The 20162-nt window shown below is 53.5% G+C and overlaps 46 non-coding genes across 46 annotated transcripts; 37 read left to right on the top strand and 9 right to left on the bottom strand.

Moving 5' to 3' along the window:
* Window positions 1–95: 95 nt before the first annotated feature.
* Window positions 96–168, top strand: Trnam-cau (transfer RNA methionine (anticodon CAU)). The gene has a single exon. It is a non-coding gene; the product is annotated as a tRNA-Met (tRNA).
* Window positions 169–490: 322 nt separating this feature from the next.
* Trnae-uuc (transfer RNA glutamic acid (anticodon UUC)) lies at window positions 491–562 on the top strand. The gene has a single exon. It is a non-coding gene; the product is annotated as a tRNA-Glu (tRNA).
* A 296-nt stretch (window positions 563–858) lies between these two features.
* On the top strand, window positions 859–931 carry Trnak-uuu (transfer RNA lysine (anticodon UUU)). Its single transcript has one exon. It is a non-coding gene; the product is annotated as a tRNA-Lys (tRNA).
* Window positions 932–1070: 139 nt separating this feature from the next.
* Window positions 1071–1152, top strand: Trnas-aga (transfer RNA serine (anticodon AGA)). Its single transcript has one exon. It is a non-coding gene; the product is annotated as a tRNA-Ser (tRNA).
* A 272-nt stretch (window positions 1153–1424) lies between these two features.
* Window positions 1425–1496, bottom strand: Trnag-ucc (transfer RNA glycine (anticodon UCC)). The gene has a single exon. It is a non-coding gene; the product is annotated as a tRNA-Gly (tRNA).
* An 813-nt stretch (window positions 1497–2309) lies between these two features.
* Trnam-cau (transfer RNA methionine (anticodon CAU)) lies at window positions 2310–2382 on the top strand. The gene has a single exon. It is a non-coding gene; the product is annotated as a tRNA-Met (tRNA).
* A 322-nt stretch (window positions 2383–2704) lies between these two features.
* On the top strand, window positions 2705–2775 carry Trnae-uuc (transfer RNA glutamic acid (anticodon UUC)). Its single transcript has one exon. It is a non-coding gene; the product is annotated as a tRNA-Glu (tRNA).
* A 296-nt stretch (window positions 2776–3071) lies between these two features.
* On the top strand, window positions 3072–3144 carry Trnak-uuu (transfer RNA lysine (anticodon UUU)). Its single transcript has one exon. It is a non-coding gene; the product is annotated as a tRNA-Lys (tRNA).
* Window positions 3145–3283: 139 nt separating this feature from the next.
* Trnas-aga (transfer RNA serine (anticodon AGA)) lies at window positions 3284–3365 on the top strand. Its single transcript has one exon. It is a non-coding gene; the product is annotated as a tRNA-Ser (tRNA).
* A 272-nt stretch (window positions 3366–3637) lies between these two features.
* On the bottom strand, window positions 3638–3709 carry Trnag-ucc (transfer RNA glycine (anticodon UCC)). Its single transcript has one exon. It is a non-coding gene; the product is annotated as a tRNA-Gly (tRNA).
* An 813-nt stretch (window positions 3710–4522) lies between these two features.
* On the top strand, window positions 4523–4595 carry Trnam-cau (transfer RNA methionine (anticodon CAU)). Its single transcript has one exon. It is a non-coding gene; the product is annotated as a tRNA-Met (tRNA).
* A 322-nt stretch (window positions 4596–4917) lies between these two features.
* Window positions 4918–4989, top strand: Trnae-uuc (transfer RNA glutamic acid (anticodon UUC)). Its single transcript has one exon. It is a non-coding gene; the product is annotated as a tRNA-Glu (tRNA).
* Window positions 4990–5285: 296 nt separating this feature from the next.
* Trnak-uuu (transfer RNA lysine (anticodon UUU)) lies at window positions 5286–5358 on the top strand. The gene has a single exon. It is a non-coding gene; the product is annotated as a tRNA-Lys (tRNA).
* Window positions 5359–5497: 139 nt separating this feature from the next.
* Window positions 5498–5579, top strand: Trnas-aga (transfer RNA serine (anticodon AGA)). Its single transcript has one exon. It is a non-coding gene; the product is annotated as a tRNA-Ser (tRNA).
* Window positions 5580–5851: 272 nt separating this feature from the next.
* On the bottom strand, window positions 5852–5923 carry Trnag-ucc (transfer RNA glycine (anticodon UCC)). Its single transcript has one exon. It is a non-coding gene; the product is annotated as a tRNA-Gly (tRNA).
* An 813-nt stretch (window positions 5924–6736) lies between these two features.
* Trnam-cau (transfer RNA methionine (anticodon CAU)) lies at window positions 6737–6809 on the top strand. Its single transcript has one exon. It is a non-coding gene; the product is annotated as a tRNA-Met (tRNA).
* A 322-nt stretch (window positions 6810–7131) lies between these two features.
* On the top strand, window positions 7132–7203 carry Trnae-uuc (transfer RNA glutamic acid (anticodon UUC)). Its single transcript has one exon. It is a non-coding gene; the product is annotated as a tRNA-Glu (tRNA).
* A 296-nt stretch (window positions 7204–7499) lies between these two features.
* Window positions 7500–7572, top strand: Trnak-uuu (transfer RNA lysine (anticodon UUU)). Its single transcript has one exon. It is a non-coding gene; the product is annotated as a tRNA-Lys (tRNA).
* A 139-nt stretch (window positions 7573–7711) lies between these two features.
* Window positions 7712–7793, top strand: Trnas-aga (transfer RNA serine (anticodon AGA)). The gene has a single exon. It is a non-coding gene; the product is annotated as a tRNA-Ser (tRNA).
* Window positions 7794–8065: 272 nt separating this feature from the next.
* On the bottom strand, window positions 8066–8137 carry Trnag-ucc (transfer RNA glycine (anticodon UCC)). Its single transcript has one exon. It is a non-coding gene; the product is annotated as a tRNA-Gly (tRNA).
* An 813-nt stretch (window positions 8138–8950) lies between these two features.
* Window positions 8951–9023, top strand: Trnam-cau (transfer RNA methionine (anticodon CAU)). Its single transcript has one exon. It is a non-coding gene; the product is annotated as a tRNA-Met (tRNA).
* A 322-nt stretch (window positions 9024–9345) lies between these two features.
* On the top strand, window positions 9346–9417 carry Trnae-uuc (transfer RNA glutamic acid (anticodon UUC)). Its single transcript has one exon. It is a non-coding gene; the product is annotated as a tRNA-Glu (tRNA).
* Window positions 9418–9713: 296 nt separating this feature from the next.
* On the top strand, window positions 9714–9786 carry Trnak-uuu (transfer RNA lysine (anticodon UUU)). The gene has a single exon. It is a non-coding gene; the product is annotated as a tRNA-Lys (tRNA).
* Window positions 9787–9925: 139 nt separating this feature from the next.
* Trnas-aga (transfer RNA serine (anticodon AGA)) lies at window positions 9926–10007 on the top strand. The gene has a single exon. It is a non-coding gene; the product is annotated as a tRNA-Ser (tRNA).
* A 272-nt stretch (window positions 10008–10279) lies between these two features.
* Trnag-ucc (transfer RNA glycine (anticodon UCC)) lies at window positions 10280–10351 on the bottom strand. The gene has a single exon. It is a non-coding gene; the product is annotated as a tRNA-Gly (tRNA).
* Window positions 10352–11164: 813 nt separating this feature from the next.
* Trnam-cau (transfer RNA methionine (anticodon CAU)) lies at window positions 11165–11237 on the top strand. Its single transcript has one exon. It is a non-coding gene; the product is annotated as a tRNA-Met (tRNA).
* A 322-nt stretch (window positions 11238–11559) lies between these two features.
* Window positions 11560–11631, top strand: Trnae-uuc (transfer RNA glutamic acid (anticodon UUC)). The gene has a single exon. It is a non-coding gene; the product is annotated as a tRNA-Glu (tRNA).
* A 296-nt stretch (window positions 11632–11927) lies between these two features.
* On the top strand, window positions 11928–12000 carry Trnak-uuu (transfer RNA lysine (anticodon UUU)). Its single transcript has one exon. It is a non-coding gene; the product is annotated as a tRNA-Lys (tRNA).
* A 139-nt stretch (window positions 12001–12139) lies between these two features.
* Window positions 12140–12221, top strand: Trnas-aga (transfer RNA serine (anticodon AGA)). The gene has a single exon. It is a non-coding gene; the product is annotated as a tRNA-Ser (tRNA).
* A 272-nt stretch (window positions 12222–12493) lies between these two features.
* On the bottom strand, window positions 12494–12565 carry Trnag-ucc (transfer RNA glycine (anticodon UCC)). Its single transcript has one exon. It is a non-coding gene; the product is annotated as a tRNA-Gly (tRNA).
* Window positions 12566–13378: 813 nt separating this feature from the next.
* Trnam-cau (transfer RNA methionine (anticodon CAU)) lies at window positions 13379–13451 on the top strand. Its single transcript has one exon. It is a non-coding gene; the product is annotated as a tRNA-Met (tRNA).
* Window positions 13452–13773: 322 nt separating this feature from the next.
* Window positions 13774–13845, top strand: Trnae-uuc (transfer RNA glutamic acid (anticodon UUC)). Its single transcript has one exon. It is a non-coding gene; the product is annotated as a tRNA-Glu (tRNA).
* A 296-nt stretch (window positions 13846–14141) lies between these two features.
* On the top strand, window positions 14142–14214 carry Trnak-uuu (transfer RNA lysine (anticodon UUU)). The gene has a single exon. It is a non-coding gene; the product is annotated as a tRNA-Lys (tRNA).
* Window positions 14215–14353: 139 nt separating this feature from the next.
* Window positions 14354–14435, top strand: Trnas-aga (transfer RNA serine (anticodon AGA)). Its single transcript has one exon. It is a non-coding gene; the product is annotated as a tRNA-Ser (tRNA).
* Window positions 14436–14707: 272 nt separating this feature from the next.
* Trnag-ucc (transfer RNA glycine (anticodon UCC)) lies at window positions 14708–14779 on the bottom strand. The gene has a single exon. It is a non-coding gene; the product is annotated as a tRNA-Gly (tRNA).
* An 813-nt stretch (window positions 14780–15592) lies between these two features.
* Trnam-cau (transfer RNA methionine (anticodon CAU)) lies at window positions 15593–15665 on the top strand. Its single transcript has one exon. It is a non-coding gene; the product is annotated as a tRNA-Met (tRNA).
* Window positions 15666–15987: 322 nt separating this feature from the next.
* Window positions 15988–16059, top strand: Trnae-uuc (transfer RNA glutamic acid (anticodon UUC)). The gene has a single exon. It is a non-coding gene; the product is annotated as a tRNA-Glu (tRNA).
* Window positions 16060–16355: 296 nt separating this feature from the next.
* Trnak-uuu (transfer RNA lysine (anticodon UUU)) lies at window positions 16356–16428 on the top strand. The gene has a single exon. It is a non-coding gene; the product is annotated as a tRNA-Lys (tRNA).
* A 139-nt stretch (window positions 16429–16567) lies between these two features.
* Trnas-aga (transfer RNA serine (anticodon AGA)) lies at window positions 16568–16649 on the top strand. Its single transcript has one exon. It is a non-coding gene; the product is annotated as a tRNA-Ser (tRNA).
* A 272-nt stretch (window positions 16650–16921) lies between these two features.
* Trnag-ucc (transfer RNA glycine (anticodon UCC)) lies at window positions 16922–16993 on the bottom strand. Its single transcript has one exon. It is a non-coding gene; the product is annotated as a tRNA-Gly (tRNA).
* Window positions 16994–17806: 813 nt separating this feature from the next.
* Trnam-cau (transfer RNA methionine (anticodon CAU)) lies at window positions 17807–17879 on the top strand. The gene has a single exon. It is a non-coding gene; the product is annotated as a tRNA-Met (tRNA).
* A 322-nt stretch (window positions 17880–18201) lies between these two features.
* On the top strand, window positions 18202–18273 carry Trnae-uuc (transfer RNA glutamic acid (anticodon UUC)). The gene has a single exon. It is a non-coding gene; the product is annotated as a tRNA-Glu (tRNA).
* Window positions 18274–18569: 296 nt separating this feature from the next.
* Trnak-uuu (transfer RNA lysine (anticodon UUU)) lies at window positions 18570–18642 on the top strand. Its single transcript has one exon. It is a non-coding gene; the product is annotated as a tRNA-Lys (tRNA).
* A 139-nt stretch (window positions 18643–18781) lies between these two features.
* Window positions 18782–18863, top strand: Trnas-aga (transfer RNA serine (anticodon AGA)). The gene has a single exon. It is a non-coding gene; the product is annotated as a tRNA-Ser (tRNA).
* A 272-nt stretch (window positions 18864–19135) lies between these two features.
* Window positions 19136–19207, bottom strand: Trnag-ucc (transfer RNA glycine (anticodon UCC)). Its single transcript has one exon. It is a non-coding gene; the product is annotated as a tRNA-Gly (tRNA).
* An 813-nt stretch (window positions 19208–20020) lies between these two features.
* On the top strand, window positions 20021–20093 carry Trnam-cau (transfer RNA methionine (anticodon CAU)). Its single transcript has one exon. It is a non-coding gene; the product is annotated as a tRNA-Met (tRNA).
* The last annotated feature ends 69 nt before the right edge of the window (window positions 20094–20162 follow it).

Below are 20162 nucleotides of genomic sequence, written 5' to 3'. Positions count from 1 at the left end.
CGTGTAGCAACACAACAGATTCTTGAGAAAGCGCAAACTGTCTATCTCTAATATGCGAGACTTACCAAGTTTCCTGGGACGTTGCTTGCAAACGTGCCTCGGTAGCGCAGTGGGTAGCGCGTAAGTCTCATAATCTTAAGGTCGTGAGTTCGATCCTCACCCGGGGCATTTAATTTGCTGTACATCATGGCTGAATTAACGGCGTTGCTGTTGCTAGGGAACGAACTGAATTGTCGTTTGTTATCCACAAGGAGCCCACGCCTCAGCGTTAAAATGTTTACATCCAGCTATGGCAAGGTACAGCTTTGACCTTTCTCCTCCCCTGTTGTGAGTAAAATATGATGCAAACTGCAATGAATTGTCAGTTTCGAGCTGTGCGCCATGCCAGTCTGCAAGCGCAAATATGCTCGCAAACAGAGAACACCACTAAGTCCGGATTCAGCACGAAAAGCGAGAGGAGAGGGAGTAAATCTGACGTTTATCGAGCAAATCCGGTGTGGTCTAGTGGCTAGGATACCTGGCTTTCACCCAGGAGGCCCGGGTTCGATTCCCGGTACCGGAAGGGAAGTTTTTGCGCACACGACCCTCCATGTTTTGGCCCTCCAACCCTCGTTTGTCGCCCTCCTTCCGGAGCTTCAACCGAGCGTAATCGGGGAAAACAGGCACGAGATGCAATTACTGTCAGCACCGGGGTAAAGGGAGAAGAGGCACTGGTCCGCTGTTGGGCTGCTACCAGCGTCAGTGGCAAGTCGGTGAAGTCGCCAGTTGCGCCAGAAGCCAGCAATTACCGTAGTACGCCTACACACGCGTTCCAGTTATTCACATTGCCTGCAGCTGCTCCATCCACAGCAAGCGTGAGCCCGGATAGCTCAGTCGGTAGAGCATTAGGCTTTTAACCTAAGGGTCCAGGGTTCGAGTCCCTGTCCGGGCGAAGATTTTAACGCTTCCGTAATGGCTCGTCTCGTAGCGCTGGTAGCCCTGCCGTAATCAGTGCACGGAGTTCGTTTCCTGTCAACATTCTGCGCAGAACGGTTTGATTTTTCACGATTCGAGGGGACTTTTGGCTGCGAGCAGTCGTGGCCGAGTGGTTAAGGCGTCTGACTAGAAATCAGATTCCCTCTGGGAGCGTAGGTTCGAGTCCTACCGACTGCGTCTCTTTTTTTTTTATTTTTTTGTTTAAGAAGAAGGAGCACAAAACTTCGCAGTTTGCCTGTACTTCGCTACACCTCACCTCTCACAGCCGTTTATATCGCCTGTCCTCTTGATAAGGGCGAATTCCAAGCGTCAGCTTTCGCGTCAGCCGAGCAAAGTCGGGACAAGTCGGGACATACTACAGGATGGCCTGGAGTGGAGCAACGACGGAAAGAAAACGTTAATGTAACAGCACGTGGCTCACATACTCAGACGTAAAAATTTGCGCCCGTTGCGGTGGCCGGGAATCGAACCCGGATCAACTGCTGGGAAGGCAACTATGCTCACCATTACACCACCACCGCACAGCCGCTGCTCGTAACGCCGCGCTGTGTCGGCTTCCCGCCCGCCGGCAGCGGCCCACGGTGATAGTAGCTGTAGGCGCTTTACGAGGTAGGAGGGTGCATCCACACGCGTTCGGGCAGCGCCTCCACGCACGCTGCGTCTTTGGGCAAGACTCGTCGCCGCGGCCGCAAGGTTACTCACACGATAGTGATGAGCGGTCGCTTTAAGGCAGTGTAGTGGGGGACTCCGCGTGTGTAGCACTTTTTTCGGCTGTATCCGGCGTCGTTGGGTGGCAATCCCACTTTCCCTGCAGACAGCTACTCTGGAATATGCTCGGGAAGCACGGCCGACCGCCCCCAACAAATGCAACTAAAAAAATGAGAACAACAACTAAAAAAGTGGTAGGTTGTTCGCCTACCACTCGGGCGGCCCGGGTTCGATTCCCGGCCGATGCATCGTTTTGCTGTTCTCGCTATAATGCTGCCGCGCCGATTGCTCGTTTGAGCTGCGTCAGCCTCAGGAATGTATAGCAGGATTCGCTGTGAGAAGAACCAAACACGCAGCACGCAAGAGACCGTACTTGGACGGACGCGTGCTATTTCTGAACTCTAGCGTCAGCCTGGCCCTACAGGCCGCTGTGTTCAGGTGCCGCAAGGGCGATGTACTGTAACCTCAGGCAGTGCTGCTTTCCGTTGAAAAAGCCGCGGCAGCAGTTTAATCTAGCAATTCGGGAAAGCACGTGTAGCAACACAACAGATTCTTGAGAAAGCGCAAACTGTCTATCTCTAATATGCGAGACTTACCAAGTTTCCTGGGACGTTGCTTGCAAACGTGCCTCGGTAGCGCAGTGGGTAGCGCGTAAGTCTCATAATCTTAAGGTCGTGAGTTCGATCCTCACCCGGGGCATTTAATTTGCTGTACATCATGGCTGAATTAACGGCGTTGCTGTTGCTAGGGAACGAACTGAATTGTCGTTTGTTATCCACAAGGAGCCCACGCCTCAGCGTTAAAATGTTTACATCCAGCTATGGCAAGGTACAGCTTTGACCTTTCTCCTCCCCTGTTGTGAGTAAAATATGATGCAAACTGCAATGAATTGTCAGTTTCGAGCTGTGCGCCATGCCAGTCTGCAAGCGCAAATATGCTCGCAAACAGAGAACACCACTAAGTCCGGATTCAGCACGAAAAGCGAGAGGAGAGGGAGTAAATCTGACGTTTATCGAGCAAATCCGGTGTGGTCTAGTGGCTAGGATACCTGGCTTTCACCCAGGAGGCCCGGGTTCGATTCCGGTACCGGAAGGGAAGTTTTTGCGCACACGACCCTCCATGTTTTGGCCCTCCAACCCTCGTTTGTCGCCCTCCTTCCGGAGCTTCAACCGAGCGTAATCGGGGAAAACAGGCACGAGATGCAATTACTGTCAGCACCGGGGTAAAGGGAGAAGAGGCACTGGTCCGCTGTTGGGCTGCTACCAGCGTCAGTGGCAAGTCGGTGAAGTCGCCAGTTGCGCCAGAAGCCAGCAATTACCGTAGTACGCCTACACACGCGTTCCAGTTATTCACATTGCCTGCAGCTGCTCCATCCACAGCAAGCGTGAGCCCGGATAGCTCAGTCGGTAGAGCATTAGGCTTTTAACCTAAGGGTCCAGGGTTCGAGTCCCTGTCCGGGCGAAGATTTTAACGCTTCCGTAATGGCTCGTCTCGTAGCGCTGGTAGCCCTGCCGTAATCAGTGCACGGAGTTCGTTTCCTGTCAACATTCTGCGCAGAACGGTTTGATTTTTCACGATTCGAGGGGACTTTTGGCTGCGAGCAGTCGTGGCCGAGTGGTTAAGGCGTCTGACTAGAAATCAGATTCCCTCTGGGAGCGTAGGTTCGAGTCCTACCGACTGCGTCTCTTTTTTTTTTATTTTTTTGTTTAAGAAGAAGGAGCACAAAACTTCGCAGTTTGCCTGTACTTCGCTACACCTCACCTCTCACAGCCGTTTATATCGCCTGTCCTCTTGATAAGGGCGAATTCCAAGCGTCAGCTTTCGCGTCAGCCGAGCAAAGTCGGGACAAGTCGGGACATACTACAGGATGGCCTGGAGTGGAGCAACGACGGAAAGAAAACGTTAATGTAACAGCACGTGGCTCACATACTCAGACGTAAAAATTTGCGCCCGTTGCGGTGGCCGGGAATCGAACCCGGATCAACTGCTGGGAAGGCAACTATGCTCACCATTACACCACCACCGCACAGCCGCTGCTCGTAACGCCGCGCTGTGTCGGCTTCCCGCCCGCCGGCAGCGGCCCACGGTGATAGTAGCTGTAGGCGCTTTACGAGGTAGGAGGGTGCATCCACACGCGTTCGGGCAGCGCCTCCACGCACGCTGCGTCTTTGGGCAAGACTCGTCGCCGCGGCCGCAAGGTTACTCACACGATAGTGATGAGCGGTCGCTTTAAGGCAGTGTAGTGGGGGACTCCGCGTGTGTAGCAGTTTTTTCGGCTGTATCCGGCGTCGTTGGGTGGCAATCCCACTTTCCCTGCAGACAGCTACTCTGGAATATGCTCGGGAAGCACGGCCGACCGCCCCCAACAAATGCAACTAAAAAAATGAGAACAACAACTAAAAAAGTGGTAGGTTGTTCGCCTACCACTCGGGCGGCCCGGGTTCGATTCCCGGCCGATGCATCGTTTTGCTGTTCTCGCTATAATGCTGCCGCGCCGATTGCTCGTTTGAGCTGCGTCAGCCTCAGGAATGTATAGCAGGATTCGCTGTGAGAAGAACCAAACACGCAGCACGCAAGAGACCGTACTTGGACGGACGCGTGCTATTTCTGAACTCTAGCGTCAGCCTGGCCCTACAGGCCGCTGTGTTCAGGTGCCGCAAGGGCGATGTACTGTAACCTCAGGCAGTGCTGCTTTCCGTTGAAAAAGCCGCGGCAGCAGTTTAATCTAGCAATTCGGGAAAGCACGTGTAGCAACACAACAGATTCTTGAGAAAGCGCAAACTGTCTATCTCTAATATGCGAGACTTACCAAGTTTCCTGGGACGTTGCTTGCAAACGTGCCTCGGTAGCGCAGTGGGTAGCGCGTAAGTCTCATAATCTTAAGGTCGTGAGTTCGATCCTCACCCGGGGCATTTAATTTGCTGTACATCATGGCTGAATTAACGGCGTTGCTGTTGCTAGGGAACGAACTGAATTGTCGTTTGTTATCCACAAGGAGCCCACGCCTCAGCGTTAAAATGTTTACATCCAGCTATGGCAAGGTACAGCTTTGACCTTTCTCCTCCCCTGTTGTGAGTAAAATATGATGCAAACTGCAATGAATTGTCAGTTTCGAGCTGTGCGCCATGCCAGTCTGCAAGCGCAAATATGCTCGCAAACAGAGAACACCACTAAGTCCGGATTCAGCACGAAAAGCGAGAGGAGAGGGAGTAAATCTGACGTTTATCGAGCAAATCCGGTGTGGTCTAGTGGCTAGGATACCTGGCTTTCACCCAGGAGGCCCGGGTTCGATTCCCGGTACCGGAAGGGAAGTTTTTGCGCACACGACCCTCCATGTTTTGGCCCTCCAACCCTCGTTTGTCGCCCTCCTTCCGGAGCTTCAACCGAGCGTAATCGGGGAAAACAGGCACGAGATGCAATTACTGTCAGCACCGGGGTAAAGGGAGAAGAGGCACTGGTCCGCTGTTGGGCTGCTACCAGCGTCAGTGGCAAGTCGGTGAAGTCGCCAGTTGCGCCAGAAGCCAGCAATTACCGTAGTACGCCTACACACGCGTTCCAGTTATTCACATTGCCTGCAGCTGCTCCATCCACAGCAAGCGTGAGCCCGGATAGCTCAGTCGGTAGAGCATTAGGCTTTTAACCTAAGGGTCCAGGGTTCGAGTCCCTGTCCGGGCGAAGATTTTAACGCTTCCGTAATGGCTCGTCTCGTAGCGCTGGTAGCCCTGCCGTAATCAGTGCACGGAGTTCGTTTCCTGTCAACATTCTGCGCAGAACGGTTTGATTTTTCACGATTCGAGGGGACTTTTGGCTGCGAGCAGTCGTGGCCGAGTGGTTAAGGCGTCTGACTAGAAATCAGATTCCCTCTGGGAGCGTAGGTTCGAGTCCTACCGACTGCGTCTCTTTTTTTTTTATTTTTTTGTTTAAGAAGAAGGAGCACAAAACTTCGCAGTTTGCCTGTACTTCGCTACACCTCACCTCTCACAGCCGTTTATATCGCCTGTCCTCTTGATAAGGGCGAATTCCAAGCGTCAGCTTTCGCGTCAGCCGAGCAAAGTCGGGACAAGTCGGGACATACTACAGGATGGCCTGGAGTGGAGCAACGACGGAAAGAAAACGTTAATGTAACAGCACGTGGCTCACATACTCAGACGTAAAAATTTGCGCCCGTTGCGGTGGCCGGGAATCGAACCCGGATCAACTGCTGGGAAGGCAACTATGCTCACCATTACACCACCACCGCACAGCCGCTGCTCGTAACGCCGCGCTGTGTCGGCTTCCCGCCCGCCGGCAGCGGCCCACGGTGATAGTAGCTGTAGGCGCTTTACGAGGTAGGAGGGTGCATCCACACGCGTTCGGGCAGCGCCTCCACGCACGCTGCGTCTTTGGGCAAGACTCGTCGCCGCGGCCGCAAGGTTACTCACACGATAGTGATGAGCGGTCGCTTTAAGGCAGTGTAGTGGGGGACTCCGCGTGTGTAGCACTTTTTTCGGCTGTATCCGGCGTCGTTGGGTGGCAATCCCACTTTCCCTGCAGACAGCTACTCTGGAATATGCTCGGGAAGCACGGCCGACCGCCCCCAACAAATGCAACTAAAAAAATGAGAACAACAACTAAAAAAGTGGTAGGTTGTTCGCCTACCACTCGGGCGGCCCGGGTTCGATTCCCGGCCGATGCATCGTTTTGCTGTTCTCGCTATAATGCTGCCGCGCCGATTGCTCGTTTGAGCTGCGTCAGCCTCAGGAATGTATAGCAGGATTCGCTGTGAGAAGAACCAAACACGCAGCACGCAAGAGACCGTACTTGGACGGACGCGTGCTATTTCTGAACTCTAGCGTCAGCCTGGCCCTACAGGCCGCTGTGTTCAGGTGCCGCAAGGGCGATGTACTGTAACCTCAGGCAGTGCTGCTTTCCGTTGAAAAAGCCGCGGCAGCAGTTTAATCTAGCAATTCGGGAAAGCACGTGTAGCAACACAACAGATTCTTGAGAAAGCGCAAACTGTCTATCTCTAATATGCGAGACTTACCAAGTTTCCTGGGACGTTGCTTGCAAACGTGCCTCGGTAGCGCAGTGGGTAGCGCGTAAGTCTCATAATCTTAAGGTCGTGAGTTCGATCCTCACCCGGGGCATTTAATTTGCTGTACATCATGGCTGAATTAACGGCGTTGCTGTTGCTAGGGAACGAACTGAATTGTCGTTTGTTATCCACAAGGAGCCCACGCCTCAGCGTTAAAATGTTTACATCCAGCTATGGCAAGGTACAGCTTTGACCTTTCTCCTCCCCTGTTGTGAGTAAAATATGATGCAAACTGCAATGAATTGTCAGTTTCGAGCTGTGCGCCATGCCAGTCTGCAAGCGCAAATATGCTCGCAAACAGAGAACACCACTAAGTCCGGATTCAGCACGAAAAGCGAGAGGAGAGGGAGTAAATCTGACGTTTATCGAGCAAATCCGGTGTGGTCTAGTGGCTAGGATACCTGGCTTTCACCCAGGAGGCCCGGGTTCGATTCCCGGTACCGGAAGGGAAGTTTTTGCGCACACGACCCTCCATGTTTTGGCCCTCCAACCCTCGTTTGTCGCCCTCCTTCCGGAGCTTCAACCGAGCGTAATCGGGGAAAACAGGCACGAGATGCAATTACTGTCAGCACCGGGGTAAAGGGAGAAGAGGCACTGGTCCGCTGTTGGGCTGCTACCAGCGTCAGTGGCAAGTCGGTGAAGTCGCCAGTTGCGCCAGAAGCCAGCAATTACCGTAGTACGCCTACACACGCGTTCCAGTTATTCACATTGCCTGCAGCTGCTCCATCCACAGCAAGCGTGAGCCCGGATAGCTCAGTCGGTAGAGCATTAGGCTTTTAACCTAAGGGTCCAGGGTTCGAGTCCCTGTCCGGGCGAAGATTTTAACGCTTCCGTAATGGCTCGTCTCGTAGCGCTGGTAGCCCTGCCGTAATCAGTGCACGGAGTTCGTTTCCTGTCAACATTCTGCGCAGAACGGTTTGATTTTTCACGATTCGAGGGGACTTTTGGCTGCGAGCAGTCGTGGCCGAGTGGTTAAGGCGTCTGACTAGAAATCAGATTCCCTCTGGGAGCGTAGGTTCGAGTCCTACCGACTGCGTCTCTTTTTTTTTTATTTTTTTGTTTAAGAAGAAGGAGCACAAAACTTCGCAGTTTGCCTGTACTTCGCTACACCTCACCTCTCACAGCCGTTTATATCGCCTGTCCTCTTGATAAGGGCGAATTCCAAGCGTCAGCTTTCGCGTCAGCCGAGCAAAGTCGGGACAAGTCGGGACATACTACAGGATGGCCTGGAGTGGAGCAACGACGGAAAGAAAACGTTAATGTAACAGCACGTGGCTCACATACTCAGACGTAAAAATTTGCGCCCGTTGCGGTGGCCGGGAATCGAACCCGGATCAACTGCTGGGAAGGCAACTATGCTCACCATTACACCACCACCGCACAGCCGCTGCTCGTAACGCCGCGCTGTGTCGGCTTCCCGCCCGCCGGCAGCGGCCCACGGTGATAGTAGCTGTAGGCGCTTTACGAGGTAGGAGGGTGCATCCACACGCGTTCGGGCAGCGCCTCCACGCACGCTGCGTCTTTGGGCAAGACTCGTCGCCGCGGCCGCAAGGTTACTCACACGATAGTGATGAGCGGTCGCTTTAAGGCAGTGTAGTGGGGGACTCCGCGTGTGTAGCACTTTTTTCGGCTGTATCCGGCGTCGTTGGGTGGCAATCCCACTTTCCCTGCAGACAGCTACTCTGGAATATGCTCGGGAAGCACGGCCGACCGCCCCCAACAAATGCAACTAAAAAAATGAGAACAACAACTAAAAAAGTGGTAGGTTGTTCGCCTACCACTCGGGCGGCCCGGGTTCGATTCCCGGCCGATGCATCGTTTTGCTGTTCTCGCTATAATGCTGCCGCGCCGATTGCTCGTTTGAGCTGCGTCAGCCTCAGGAATGTATAGCAGGATTCGCTGTGAGAAGAACCAAACACGCAGCACGCAAGAGACCGTACTTGGACGGACGCGTGCTATTTCTGAACTCTAGCGTCAGCCTGGCCCTACAGGCCGCTGTGTTCAGGTGCCGCAAGGGCGATGTACTGTAACCTCAGGCAGTGCTGCTTTCCGTTGAAAAAGCCGCGGCAGCAGTTTAATCTAGCAATTCGGGAAAGCACGTGTAGCAACACAACAGATTCTTGAGAAAGCGCAAACTGTCTATCTCTAATATGCGAGACTTACCAAGTTTCCTGGGACGTTGCTTGCAAACGTGCCTCGGTAGCGCAGTGGGTAGCGCGTAAGTCTCATAATCTTAAGGTCGTGAGTTCGATCCTCACCCGGGGCATTTAATTTGCTGTACATCATGGCTGAATTAACGGCGTTGCTGTTGCTAGGGAACGAACTGAATTGTCGTTTGTTATCCACAAGGAGCCCACGCCTCAGCGTTAAAATGTTTACATCCAGCTATGGCAAGGTACAGCTTTGACCTTTCTCCTCCCCTGTTGTGAGTAAAATATGATGCAAACTGCAATGAATTGTCAGTTTCGAGCTGTGCGCCATGCCAGTCTGCAAGCGCAAATATGCTCGCAAACAGAGAACACCACTAAGTCCGGATTCAGCACGAAAAGCGAGAGGAGAGGGAGTAAATCTGACGTTTATCGAGCAAATCCGGTGTGGTCTAGTGGCTAGGATACCTGGCTTTCACCCAGGAGGCCCGGGTTCGATTCCCGGTACCGGAAGGGAAGTTTTTGCGCACACGACCCTCCATGTTTTGGCCCTCCAACCCTCGTTTGTCGCCCTCCTTCCGGAGCTTCAACCGAGCGTAATCGGGGAAAACAGGCACGAGATGCAATTACTGTCAGCACCGGGGTAAAGGGAGAAGAGGCACTGGTCCGCTGTTGGGCTGCTACCAGCGTCAGTGGCAAGTCGGTGAAGTCGCCAGTTGCGCCAGAAGCCAGCAATTACCGTAGTACGCCTACACACGCGTTCCAGTTATTCACATTGCCTGCAGCTGCTCCATCCACAGCAAGCGTGAGCCCGGATAGCTCAGTCGGTAGAGCATTAGGCTTTTAACCTAAGGGTCCAGGGTTCGAGTCCCTGTCCGGGCGAAGATTTTAACGCTTCCGTAATGGCTCGTCTCGTAGCGCTGGTAGCCCTGCCGTAATCAGTGCACGGAGTTCGTTTCCTGTCAACATTCTGCGCAGAACGGTTTGATTTTTCACGATTCGAGGGGACTTTTGGCTGCGAGCAGTCGTGGCCGAGTGGTTAAGGCGTCTGACTAGAAATCAGATTCCCTCTGGGAGCGTAGGTTCGAGTCCTACCGACTGCGTCTCTTTTTTTTTTATTTTTTTGTTTAAGAAGAAGGAGCACAAAACTTCGCAGTTTGCCTGTACTTCGCTACACCTCACCTCTCACAGCCGTTTATATCGCCTGTCCTCTTGATAAGGGCGAATTCCAAGCGTCAGCTTTCGCGTCAGCCGAGCAAAGTCGGGACAAGTCGGGACATACTACAGGATGGCCTGGAGTGGAGCAACGACGGAAAGAAAACGTTAATGTAACAGCACGTGGCTCACATACTCAGACGTAAAAATTTGCGCCCGTTGCGGTGGCCGGGAATCGAACCCGGATCAACTGCTGGGAAGGCAACTATGCTCACCATTACACCACCACCGCACAGCCGCTGCTCGTAACGCCGCGCTGTGTCGGCTTCCCGCCCGCCGGCAGCGGCCCACGGTGATAGTAGCTGTAGGCGCTTTACGAGGTAGGAGGGTGCATCCACACGCGTTCGGGCAGCGCCTCCACGCACGCTGCGTCTTTGGGCAAGACTCGTCGCCGCGGCCGCAAGGTTACTCACACGATAGTGATGAGCGGTCGCTTTAAGGCAGTGTAGTGGGGGACTCCGCGTGTGTAGCACTTTTTTCGGCTGTATCCGGCGTCGTTGGGTGGCAATCCCACTTTCCCTGCAGACAGCTACTCTGGAATATGCTCGGGAAGCACGGCCGACCGCCCCCAACAAATGCAACTAAAAAAATGAGAACAACAACTAAAAAAGTGGTAGGTTGTTCGCCTACCACTCGGGCGGCCCGGGTTCGATTCCCGGCCGATGCATCGTTTTGCTGTTCTCGCTATAATGCTGCCGCGCCGATTGCTCGTTTGAGCTGCGTCAGCCTCAGGAATGTATAGCAGGATTCGCTGTGAGAAGAACCAAACACGCAGCACGCAAGAGACCGTACTTGGACGGACGCGTGCTATTTCTGAACTCTAGCGTCAGCCTGGCCCTACAGGCCGCTGTGTTCAGGTGCCGCAAGGGCGATGTACTGTAACCTCAGGCAGTGCTGCTTTCCGTTGAAAAAGCCGCGGCAGCAGTTTAATCTAGCAATTCGGGAAAGCACGTGTAGCAACACAACAGATTCTTGAGAAAGCGCAAACTGTCTATCTCTAATATGCGAGACTTACCAAGTTTCCTGGGACGTTGCTTGCAAACGTGCCTCGGTAGCGCAGTGGGTAGCGCGTAAGTCTCATAATCTTAAGGTCGTGAGTTCGATCCTCACCCGGGGCATTTAATTTGCTGTACATCATGGCTGAATTAACGGCGTTGCTGTTGCTAGGGAACGAACTGAATTGTCGTTTGTTATCCACAAGGAGCCCACGCCTCAGCGTTAAAATGTTTACATCCAGCTATGGCAAGGTACAGCTTTGACCTTTCTCCTCCCCTGTTGTGAGTAAAATATGATGCAAACTGCAATGAATTGTCAGTTTCGAGCTGTGCGCCATGCCAGTCTGCAAGCGCAAATATGCTCGCAAACAGAGAACACCACTAAGTCCGGATTCAGCACGAAAAGCGAGAGGAGAGGGAGTAAATCTGACGTTTATCGAGCAAATCCGGTGTGGTCTAGTGGCTAGGATACCTGGCTTTCACCCAGGAGGCCCGGGTTCGATTCCCGGTACCGGAAGGGAAGTTTTTGCGCACACGACCCTCCATGTTTTGGCCCTCCAACCCTCGTTTGTCGCCCTCCTTCCGGAGCTTCAACCGAGCGTAATCGGGGAAAACAGGCACGAGATGCAATTACTGTCAGCACCGGGGTAAAGGGAGAAGAGGCACTGGTCCGCTGTTGGGCTGCTACCAGCGTCAGTGGCAAGTCGGTGAAGTCGCCAGTTGCGCCAGAAGCCAGCAATTACCGTAGTACGCCTACACACGCGTTCCAGTTATTCACATTGCCTGCAGCTGCTCCATCCACAGCAAGCGTGAGCCCGGATAGCTCAGTCGGTAGAGCATTAGGCTTTTAACCTAAGGGTCCAGGGTTCGAGTCCCTGTCCGGGCGAAGATTTTAACGCTTCCGTAATGGCTCGTCTCGTAGCGCTGGTAGCCCTGCCGTAATCAGTGCACGGAGTTCGTTTCCTGTCAACATTCTGCGCAGAACGGTTTGATTTTTCACGATTCGAGGGGACTTTTGGCTGCGAGCAGTCGTGGCCGAGTGGTTAAGGCGTCTGACTAGAAATCAGATTCCCTCTGGGAGCGTAGGTTCGAGTCCTACCGACTGCGTCTCTTTTTTTTTTATTTTTTTGTTTAAGAAGAAGGAGCACAAAACTTCGCAGTTTGCCTGTACTTCGCTACACCTCACCTCTCACAGCCGTTTATATCGCCTGTCCTCTTGATAAGGGCGAATTCCAAGCGTCAGCTTTCGCGTCAGCCGAGCAAAGTCGGGACAAGTCGGGACATACTACAGGATGGCCTGGAGTGGAGCAACGACGGAAAGAAAACGTTAATGTAACAGCACGTGGCTCACATACTCAGACGTAAAAATTTGCGCCCGTTGCGGTGGCCGGGAATCGAACCCGGATCAACTGCTGGGAAGGCAACTATGCTCACCATTACACCACCACCGCACAGCCGCTGCTCGTAACGCCGCGCTGTGTCGGCTTCCCGCCCGCCGGCAGCGGCCCACGGTGATAGTAGCTGTAGGCGCTTTACGAGGTAGGAGGGTGCATCCACACGCGTTCGGGCAGCGCCTCCACGCACGCTGCGTCTTTGGGCAAGACTCGTCGCCGCGGCCGCAAGGTTACTCACACGATAGTGATGAGCGGTCGCTTTAAGGCAGTGTAGTGGGGGACTCCGCGTGTGTAGCACTTTTTTCGGCTGTATCCGGCGTCGTTGGGTGGCAATCCCACTTTCCCTGCAGACAGCTACTCTGGAATATGCTCGGGAAGCACGGCCGACCGCCCCCAACAAATGCAACTAAAAAAATGAGAACAACAACTAAAAAAGTGGTAGGTTGTTCGCCTACCACTCGGGCGGCCCGGGTTCGATTCCCGGCCGATGCATCGTTTTGCTGTTCTCGCTATAATGCTGCCGCGCCGATTGCTCGTTTGAGCTGCGTCAGCCTCAGGAATGTATAGCAGGATTCGCTGTGAGAAGAACCAAACACGCAGCACGCAAGAGACCGTACTTGGACGGACGCGTGCTATTTCTGAACTCTAGCGTCAGCCTGGCCCTACAGGCCGCTGTGTTCAGGTGCCGCAAGGGCGATGTACTGTAACCTCAGGCAGTGCTGCTTTCCGTTGAAAAAGCCGCGGCAGCAGTTTAATCTAGCAATTCGGGAAAGCACGTGTAGCAACACAACAGATTCTTGAGAAAGCGCAAACTGTCTATCTCTAATATGCGAGACTTACCAAGTTTCCTGGGACGTTGCTTGCAAACGTGCCTCGGTAGCGCAGTGGGTAGCGCGTAAGTCTCATAATCTTAAGGTCGTGAGTTCGATCCTCACCCGGGGCATTTAATTTGCTGTACATCATGGCTGAATTAACGGCGTTGCTGTTGCTAGGGAACGAACTGAATTGTCGTTTGTTATCCACAAGGAGCCCACGCCTCAGCGTTAAAATGTTTACATCCAGCTATGGCAAGGTACAGCTTTGACCTTTCTCCTCCCCTGTTGTGAGTAAAATATGATGCAAACTGCAATGAATTGTCAGTTTCGAGCTGTGCGCCATGCCAGTCTGCAAGCGCAAATATGCTCGCAAACAGAGAACACCACTAAGTCCGGATTCAGCACGAAAAGCGAGAGGAGAGGGAGTAAATCTGACGTTTATCGAGCAAATCCGGTGTGGTCTAGTGGCTAGGATACCTGGCTTTCACCCAGGAGGCCCGGGTTCGATTCCCGGTACCGGAAGGGAAGTTTTTGCGCACACGACCCTCCATGTTTTGGCCCTCCAACCCTCGTTTGTCGCCCTCCTTCCGGAGCTTCAACCGAGCGTAATCGGGGAAAACAGGCACGAGATGCAATTACTGTCAGCACCGGGGTAAAGGGAGAAGAGGCACTGGTCCGCTGTTGGGCTGCTACCAGCGTCAGTGGCAAGTCGGTGAAGTCGCCAGTTGCGCCAGAAGCCAGCAATTACCGTAGTACGCCTACACACGCGTTCCAGTTATTCACATTGCCTGCAGCTGCTCCATCCACAGCAAGCGTGAGCCCGGATAGCTCAGTCGGTAGAGCATTAGGCTTTTAACCTAAGGGTCCAGGGTTCGAGTCCCTGTCCGGGCGAAGATTTTAACGCTTCCGTAATGGCTCGTCTCGTAGCGCTGGTAGCCCTGCCGTAATCAGTGCACGGAGTTCGTTTCCTGTCAACATTCTGCGCAGAACGGTTTGATTTTTCACGATTCGAGGGGACTTTTGGCTGCGAGCAGTCGTGGCCGAGTGGTTAAGGCGTCTGACTAGAAATCAGATTCCCTCTGGGAGCGTAGGTTCGAGTCCTACCGACTGCGTCTCTTTTTTTTTTATTTTTTTGTTTAAGAAGAAGGAGCACAAAACTTCGCAGTTTGCCTGTACTTCGCTACACCTCACCTCTCACAGCCGTTTATATCGCCTGTCCTCTTGATAAGGGCGAATTCCAAGCGTCAGCTTTCGCGTCAGCCGAGCAAAGTCGGGACAAGTCGGGACATACTACAGGATGGCCTGGAGTGGAGCAACGACGGAAAGAAAACGTTAATGTAACAGCACGTGGCTCACATACTCAGACGTAAAAATTTGCGCCCGTTGCGGTGGCCGGGAATCGAACCCGGATCAACTGCTGGGAAGGCAACTATGCTCACCATTACACCACCACCGCACAGCCGCTGCTCGTAACGCCGCGCTGTGTCGGCTTCCCGCCCGCCGGCAGCGGCCCACGGTGATAGTAGCTGTAGGCGCTTTACGAGGTAGGAGGGTGCATCCACACGCGTTCGGGCAGCGCCTCCACGCACGCTGCGTCTTTGGGCAAGACTCGTCGCCGCGGCCGCAAGGTTACTCACACGATAGTGATGAGCGGTCGCTTTAAGGCAGTGTAGTGGGGGACTCCGCGTGTGTAGCACTTTTTTCGGCTGTATCCGGCGTCGTTGGGTGGCAATCCCACTTTCCCTGCAGACAGCTACTCTGGAATATGCTCGGGAAGCACGGCCGACCGCCCCCAACAAATGCAACTAAAAAAATGAGAACAACAACTAAAAAAGTGGTAGGTTGTTCGCCTACCACTCGGGCGGCCCGGGTTCGATTCCCGGCCGATGCATCGTTTTGCTGTTCTCGCTATAATGCTGCCGCGCCGATTGCTCGTTTGAGCTGCGTCAGCCTCAGGAATGTATAGCAGGATTCGCTGTGAGAAGAACCAAACACGCAGCACGCAAGAGACCGTACTTGGACGGACGCGTGCTATTTCTGAACTCTAGCGTCAGCCTGGCCCTACAGGCCGCTGTGTTCAGGTGCCGCAAGGGCGATGTACTGTAACCTCAGGCAGTGCTGCTTTCCGTTGAAAAAGCCGCGGCAGCAGTTTAATCTAGCAATTCGGGAAAGCACGTGTAGCAACACAACAGATTCTTGAGAAAGCGCAAACTGTCTATCTCTAATATGCGAGACTTACCAAGTTTCCTGGGACGTTGCTTGCAAACGTGCCTCGGTAGCGCAGTGGGTAGCGCGTAAGTCTCATAATCTTAAGGTCGTGAGTTCGATCCTCACCCGGGGCATTTAATTTGCTGTACATCATGGCTGAATTAACGGCGTTGCTGTTGCTAGGGAACGAACTGAATTGTCGTTTGTTATCCACAAGGAGCCCACGCCTCAGCGTTAAAATGTTTACATCCAGCTATGGCAAGGTACAGCTTTGACCTTTCTCCTCCCCTGTTGTGAGTAAAATATGATGCAAACTGCAATGAATTGTCAGTTTCGAGCTGTGCGCCATGCCAGTCTGCAAGCGCAAATATGCTCGCAAACAGAGAACACCACTAAGTCCGGATTCAGCACGAAAAGCGAGAGGAGAGGGAGTAAATCTGACGTTTATCGAGCAAATCCGGTGTGGTCTAGTGGCTAGGATACCTGGCTTTCACCCAGGAGGCCCGGGTTCGATTCCCGGTACCGGAAGGGAAGTTTTTGCGCACACGACCCTCCATGTTTTGGCCCTCCAACCCTCGTTTGTCGCCCTCCTTCCGGAGCTTCAACCGAGCGTAATCGGGGAAAACAGGCACGAGATGCAATTACTGTCAGCACCGGGGTAAAGGGAGAAGAGGCACTGGTCCGCTGTTGGGCTGCTACCAGCGTCAGTGGCAAGTCGGTGAAGTCGCCAGTTGCGCCAGAAGCCAGCAATTACCGTAGTACGCCTACACACGCGTTCCAGTTATTCACATTGCCTGCAGCTGCTCCATCCACAGCAAGCGTGAGCCCGGATAGCTCAGTCGGTAGAGCATTAGGCTTTTAACCTAAGGGTCCAGGGTTCGAGTCCCTGTCCGGGCGAAGATTTTAACGCTTCCGTAATGGCTCGTCTCGTAGCGCTGGTAGCCCTGCCGTAATCAGTGCACGGAGTTCGTTTCCTGTCAACATTCTGCGCAGAACGGTTTGATTTTTCACGATTCGAGGGGACTTTTGGCTGCGAGCAGTCGTGGCCGAGTGGTTAAGGCGTCTGACTAGAAATCAGATTCCCTCTGGGAGCGTAGGTTCGAGTCCTACCGACTGCGTCTCTTTTTTTTTTATTTTTTTGTTTAAGAAGAAGGAGCACAAAACTTCGCAGTTTGCCTGTACTTCGCTACACCTCACCTCTCACAGCCGTTTATATCGCCTGTCCTCTTGATAAGGGCGAATTCCAAGCGTCAGCTTTCGCGTCAGCCGAGCAAAGTCGGGACAAGTCGGGACATACTACAGGATGGCCTGGAGTGGAGCAACGACGGAAAGAAAACGTTAATGTAACAGCACGTGGCTCACATACTCAGACGTAAAAATTTACGCCCGTTGCGGTGGCCGGGAATCGAACCCGGATCAACTGCTGGGAAGGCAACTATGCTCACCATTACACCACCACCGCACAGCCGCTGCTCGTAACGCCGCGCTGTGTCGGCTTCCCGCCCGCCGGCAGCGGCCCACGGTGATAGTAGCTGTAGGCGCTTTACGAGGTAGGAGGGTGCATCCACACGCGTTCGGGCAGCGCCTCCACGCACGCTGCGTCTTTGGGCAAGACTCGTCGCCGCGGCCGCAAGGTTACTCACACGATAGTGATGAGCGGTCGCTTTAAGGCAGTGTAGTGGGGGACTCCGCGTGTGTAGCACTTTTTTCGGCTGTATCCGGCGTCGTTGGGTGGCAATCCCACTTTCCCTGCAGACAGCTACTCTGGAATATGCTCGGGAAGCACGGCCGACCGCCCCCAACAAATGCAACTAAAAAAATGAGAACAACAACTAAAAAAGTGGTAGGTTGTTCGCCTACCACTCGGGCGGCCCGGGTTCGATTCCCGGCCGATGCATCGTTTTGCTGTTCTCGCTATAATGCTGCCGCGCCGATTGCTCGTTTGAGCTGCGTCAGCCTCAGGAATGTATAGCAGGATTCGCTGTGAGAAGAACCAAACACGCAGCACGCAAGAGACCGTACTTGGACGGACGCGTGCTATTTCTGAACTCTAGCGTCAGCCTGGCCCTACAGGCCGCTGTGTTCAGGTGCCGCAAGGGCGATGTACTGTAACCTCAGGCAGTGCTGCTTTCCGTTGAAAAAGCCGCGGCAGCAGTTTAATCTAGCAATTCGGGAAAGCACGTGTAGCAACACAACAGATTCTTGAGAAAGCGCAAACTGTCTATCTCTAATATGCGAGACTTACCAAGTTTCCTGGGACGTTGCTTGCAAACGTGCCTCGGTAGCGCAGTGGGTAGCGCGTAAGTCTCATAATCTTAAGGTCGTGAGTTCGATCCTCACCCGGGGCATTTAATTTGCTGTACATCATGGCTGAATTAACGGCGTTGCTGTTGCTAGGGAACGAACTGAATTGTCGTTTGTTATCCACAAGGAGCCCACGCCTCAGCGTTAAAATGTTTACATCCAGCTATGGCAAGGTACAGCTTTGACCTTTCTCCTCCCCTGTTGTGAGTAAAATATGATGCAAACTGCAATGAATTGTCAGTTTCGAGCTGTGCGCCATGCCAGTCTGCAAGCGCAAATATGCTCGCAAACAGAGAACACCACTAAGTCCGGATTCAGCACGAAAAGCGAGAGGAGAGGGAGTAAATCTGACGTTTATCGAGCAAATCCGGTGTGGTCTAGTGGCTAGGATACCTGGCTTTCACCCAGGAGGCCCGGGTTCGATTCCCGGTACCGGAAGGGAAGTTTTTGCGCACACGACCCTCCATGTTTTGGCCCTCCAACCCTCGTTTGTCGCCCTCCTTCCGGAGCTTCAACCGAGCGTAATCGGGGAAAACAGGCACGAGATGCAATTACTGTCAGCACCGGGGTAAAGGGAGAAGAGGCACTGGTCCGCTGTTGGGCTGCTACCAGCGTCAGTGGCAAGTCGGTGAAGTCGCCAGTTGCGCCAGAAGCCAGCAATTACCGTAGTACGCCTACACACGCGTTCCAGTTATTCACATTGCCTGCAGCTGCTCCATCCACAGCAAGCGTGAGCCCGGATAGCTCAGTCGGTAGAGCATTAGGCTTTTAACCTAAGGGTCCAGGGTTCGAGTCCCTGTCCGGGCGAAGATTTTAACGCTTCCGTAATGGCTCGTCTCGTAGCGCTGGTAGCCCTGCCGTAATCAGTGCACGGAGTTCGTTTCCTGTCAACATTCTGCGCAGAACGGTTTGATTTTTCACGATTCGAGGGGACTTTTGGCTGCGAGCAGTCGTGGCCGAGTGGTTAAGGCGTCTGACTAGAAATCAGATTCCCTCTGGGAGCGTAGGTTCGAGTCCTACCGACTGCGTCTCTTTTTTTTTTATTTTTTTGTTTAAGAAGAAGGAGCACAAAACTTCGCAGTTTGCCTGTACTTCGCTACACCTCACCTCTCACAGCCGTTTATATCGCCTGTCCTCTTGATAAGGGCGAATTCCAAGCGTCAGCTTTCGCGTCAGCCGAGCAAAGTCGGGACAAGTCGGGACATACTACAGGATGGCCTGGAGTGGAGCAACGACGGAAAGAAAACGTTAATGTAACAGCACGTGGCTCACATACTCAGACGTAAAAATTTGCGCCCGTTGCGGTGGCCGGGAATCGAACCCGGATCAACTGCTGGGAAGGCAACTATGCTCACCATTACACCACCACCGCACAGCCGCTGCTCGTAACGCCGCGCTGTGTCGGCTTCCCGCCCGCCGGCAGCGGCCCACGGTGATAGTAGCTGTAGGCGCTTTACGAGGTAGGAGGGTGCATCCACACGCGTTCGGGCAGCGCCTCCACGCACGCTGCGTCTTTGGGCAAGACTCGTCGCCGCGGCCGCAAGGTTACTCACACGATAGTGATGAGCGGTCGCTTTAAGGCAGTGTAGTGGGGGACTCCGCGTGTGTAGCACTTTTTTCGGCTGTATCCGGCGTCGTTGGGTGGCAATCCCACTTTCCCTGCAGACAGCTACTCTGGAATATGCTCGGGAAGCACGGCCGACCGCCCCCAACAAATGCAACTAAAAAAATGAGAACAACAACTAAAAAAGTGGTAGGTTGTTCGCCTACCACTCGGGCGGCCCGGGTTCGATTCCCGGCCGATGCATCGTTTTGCTGTTCTCGCTATAATGCTGCCGCGCCGATTGCTCGTTTGAGCTGCGTCAGCCTCAGGAATGTATAGCAGGATTCGCTGTGAGAAGAACCAAACACGCAGCACGCAAGAGACCGTACTTGGACGGACGCGTGCTATTTCTGAACTCTAGCGTCAGCCTGGCCCTACAGGCCGCTGTGTTCAGGTGCCGCAAGGGCGATGTACTGTAACCTCAGGCAGTGCTGCTTTCCGTTGAAAAAGCCGCGGCAGCAGTTTAATCTAGCAATTCGGGAAAGCACGTGTAGCAACACAACAGATTCTTGAGAAAGCGCAAACTGTCTATCTCTAATATGCGAGACTTACCAAGTTTCCTGGGACGTTGCTTGCAAACGTGCCTCGGTAGCGCAGTGGGTAGCGCGTAAGTCTCATAATCTTAAGGTCGTGAGTTCGATCCTCACCCGGGGCATTTAATTTGCTGTACATCATGGCTGAATTAACGGCGTTGCTGTTGCTAGGGAACGAACTGAATTGTCGT

Source organism: Schistocerca serialis, unplaced genomic scaffold, assembly GCF_023864345.2.
Source record: "Schistocerca serialis cubense isolate TAMUIC-IGC-003099 unplaced genomic scaffold, iqSchSeri2.2 HiC_scaffold_942, whole genome shotgun sequence".
NCBI lineage: Eukaryota > Metazoa > Arthropoda > Insecta > Orthoptera > Acrididae > Schistocerca > Schistocerca serialis.
Note: the sequence above shows the minus strand (reverse complement) of the source record. Positions and strands in the feature narration are given on the sequence as shown.